General features: G+C 40.0%; 1 non-coding gene across 1 annotated transcript; it reads left to right on the top strand.

Moving 5' to 3' along the window:
- The first annotated feature begins 3166 nt into the window (after positions 1-3166).
- Positions 3167-3274, top strand: LOC130952181 (small nucleolar RNA R71). Its single transcript, XR_009074361.1, has one exon. It is a non-coding gene; the product is annotated as a small nucleolar RNA R71 (small nucleolar RNA).
- Positions 3275-3876: the final 602 nt, after the last annotated feature.

Below are 3876 nucleotides of genomic sequence, written 5' to 3'. Positions count from 1 at the left end.
CCTCGGGTCATCTTCTCAAGGAATTGCAGGGAGGTATATTCTTATTATTGGTTATGGGTTTTGTAAATTGGGGTTTTGAAAGTGAGGAACAAGTAAATTAAATGACAAATAAAATAAATAATTAACTATAAAATAAACTCTTGGCAAGATATGAAAATTCGGAAGTCCTATCCTAGTTACTCCTATTAGAATGGAAGTTAATCCCACTTAGTTAACCTTTGCGTAAGCAAGGGAAAGTCAAGTAAACCAATTGGTTAGATTTCCCAAGTCCTAGCCAACTCCTAAGGAAAGACTAGAGTTAGTGGAATTCCAATTAATCAGCCGACATAAAAATCAATCCTGAATAGTTGATAACTCAAGAGCTTCCAGTTAATCAATTAAAGCCAATAATATAAAAATCTAAATAAGAATCTTAGATCTGAAATACCTCAATTGCATTAATAAGAGAAAATCAATCTAAACATAAAGAATTCATAAGTCAATCTGGCAACATAAGTAACTAAATGAGAGCATTAAAGTATCTGAAAGTAAAAGAGAAATATAAAGTATAAGAAATATTGAACCTGGTGAAGAGTTGAGATTCTAAATCCTTTAAGAGGAATCCTAATCCTAAAAGCTAAGAGAGAGGAGAGAACATCTCTCTCTAAAAATTACATCTAAAACCTAAAATTGCGAGTTATGAAAAGCCTGTTGAGTCTCTGCATGTTCCCTGACTTTAATCTGTGTTTCTGGGCCAATAATTAGGTTGAAATGCGGCCCAGAATCTCTGCCAGTGACTTTTGTAATTCTGCAGATCGCGCACGTCACGCGTCCGTGTCGTCCACGCGATCGCGTCAATCAGCGTTTTTCGTATCACTCCTGCACGTCGTCCACGCATTCGCATCGTTCGTGCAGCTTCCAATCCGCGCGGTCACGTCAGGCACGCGAACGCGTCACTCTAATTTCTTCCATTTCGCGCGGTCGCGTGAGCCATGCAACCGCGTGACTTTTCGCTGATCATCTCCTCAATTCCTTGTGTTCCTTCCATTTTTGCACGCTTCCTCTTCATTCTCTAAGCCATTCCTGCTCTTTGAAGCCTGAAACACTTAACACACAGATCAAGGCATCAAATGGTAATAAGAGAGGATTAAGATTAGCTAAATTAAGACCAAAGAAGCATGTTTTCAATCATAGAACTAAACTAGGAAGGAATTGTAAAATCATGCAAATCCTATGAATAAGTGGGTAAAAAGCTTGATAAAATCACTCAATTAAATACAATATAAACCATAAATTAGTGGTTTATCAATGCCTCTGCATGCAATTCTGGCATTTAAACGCTAGATTGATGCTTGTTTTGGGGATTCAACGCCTATTTATAGCATGTTTCTGGCGTTGAACGCCAGTTCCATGCTTGTTTCTGGTATTCAGCGCCAGCTCTCCTCAGGGTGTATTCCTGGCGTTTAAACGCCAGGATACTGCTTGTTTCTGGTGTTCAACGCCAGATCCATGCTCTGTTCTAGCGTTGAACGCCAGCCAGATTCTCCTTACTGGCATTTAAATGCCAGTAAGCCCTTCCTCCAGGGTGTGCTATTTCTTCTGCTGTTTTTGATTCTGTTTTTAATTTTAGTATTTATTTTGTGACTCCACATGATCATGACCCTAATAAAACATAAAGGAACAATAAAACAAAAATAAAATTAGATAAATAAAAATTGGGTTGCCTCCTAATAAGTGCTTTTTTAATGTCAATAGCTTGACAGTGGGCTCTCATGAAGCCTCACAGGTGATCAGGTCAATGTTGTAGACTCCCAACACCAAACTTAGAGTTTGGATATGGCGATTTAACACCAAACTTGGAGTTTGGCTGTGGCCTCCCAACACTAAACTTAGAGTTTGATTGTGGGGGCTTTGTTTGACTCTGTACTGAGAGAAGCTTTTCATGCTTCCTCTCTATGTATACAGAAGAACACCCATGGGTCTTAAATACAAGGTAGTCCCCATTCAATTGAAGGACTAATTCTCCTCTGTTAACATCTATCACAGCTCCTGCTGTGGCTTGGAAAGGTCTTCCAAGGATGATGCATTCATCCTCCTCCATCCTAGTGTCTAAGATTATAAAATTAGCAGGGATATAAAGGCCTTTAACCTTCACTAGCATGTCCTCTACCAATCCATAAGCTTGTCTTACTGACTTGTCTGCCATTTGTAATGAGAATATGGCAGGCTGTACCTCAATGATCCCCAGCTTCTCCATTACAGAGAGTGGCGCAAGATTTATGCCTGACCCTAGGTCACACAGAGCCTTCTCAAAGGTCATGGTGCCTATGGTATAGGGTATTAAGAATTTGCCGGATCTTGTCTCTTTTGAGGTAAAGTTTGCTGAACCCATGTATCTAGTTTACTAATGAGTAAGGGAGGTTCATCTTCCCAAGTCTCATTACCAAACAACTTGGCATTCAGCTTCATGATAGCTCCTAGATATTGAGCAACTTGCTCTCCAGTTACATCTTCATCCTCTTCAGAGGAAGAATAGTCTTCAGAGCTCATGAATGGCAGAAGGAGATTTAATGGGATCTCTATGGTCTCTATATGACCTTCAGATTCCTTTGGGTCCTCAATAGGGATCTCCTTCTTGCTTTAGAGACGTCCCATGAGGTCTTCCTCATTGGGATTCACGTCCTCTCCTTCCTCTCTAAGTTCGGCCATGTTGATTATGTCAATGGCCTTGCACTCTCTTTTTGGATTCTCTTCAGTATTGCTTGGGAGAGTACTAGGAGGAGTTTCAATGACTTTCTTACTCAGCTGGCCCACTTGTGCCTCCAAATTTCTAATAGAGGACCTTGTTTCACTCATGAAACTTAAAGTAGCCTTAGACAGATCAGAGACTATGTTTGCTAAGCTAGAGGTACTCTGCTCAGAATTTTCTGTCTGTTGCTAAGAAGATGATGGAAAAGGCTTGCTATTGCTGAGCCTGTTTCTTCTACCATTATAAAGGCATCCCATTATTCACAGAATTCCTCTCAGAAGTGTACATGAACTGGTTATTTGCAACCATGTCAATGAGTTCTTGAGCTTCTGCAGGCGTTTTCTTTAGGTAAATGGATCCACCTGCAGAATGGTCCAGTGACATCTTAGAGAACTCAGATAGACCATAATAGAATATATCCAAAATGGTCCACTCTGAAAGCATGTCAGGAGGATACCTTTTGGTCATCTGTTTGTATCTTTCCCAAGCTTCATAGAGGGATTCACCATCTTTCTGTTTGAAGGTCTGAACATCCACTCTAAGCTTGCTCAGCTTTTGAGGAGGAAAGAACTTAGCCAAGAAGGCCGTGACCAGCTTATCCCAGGAGTCCAGGCTATCTTTAGGTTGTGAGTCCAACCATGTTCTAGCTCTGTCTCTTACATCAAAAGGGAAAAGTATGAGCCTGTAGACTTCAAAATCTACTCCATTAGTCTTAACAGTCTCACAGATCTGTAAAAACTCAGTTAAAAACTGATAGGGATCTTCTAATGGAAGTCTATGGAACTTGCAGTTCTGCTGTATTAGAGCAACTAGTTGAGGTTTCAGCTCAAAATTGTTTGCTCCAATGGTAGGGATTGAGATGCTTCTTTCATCAAACTTGTTGTTAGGTTCGGCTGCCATATCCTTTTCTTATTCGAAAATTTTAGTACGGTTGTCTCTGGATTGTTATAATTTAGCTTCTCTTAGTTTCTTCTTCAGAGTCCTTTCAGGTTCAGGATCAGCTTCAACAAGAATGCCTTTTTCCTTGTTCCTGCTCATATGAGAAAGAAGGGAACAGAAAAGGAAGAGGAATCCTCTATGTCATAGTATAGAGATTCCTTTATGTTAGTAGAAGAAGAAAGGAATAGGAGAAGGAGAAGAGTTAAGAA

This window comes from Arachis stenosperma, chromosome 9 (genome assembly GCF_014773155.1).
Source record: "Arachis stenosperma cultivar V10309 chromosome 9, arast.V10309.gnm1.PFL2, whole genome shotgun sequence".
Lineage (NCBI taxonomy): Eukaryota > Viridiplantae > Streptophyta > Magnoliopsida > Fabales > Fabaceae > Arachis > Arachis stenosperma.
The sequence above is the reverse complement of the archived record's forward strand: the minus strand, read 5'-3'. Positions and strand labels throughout refer to the sequence as shown.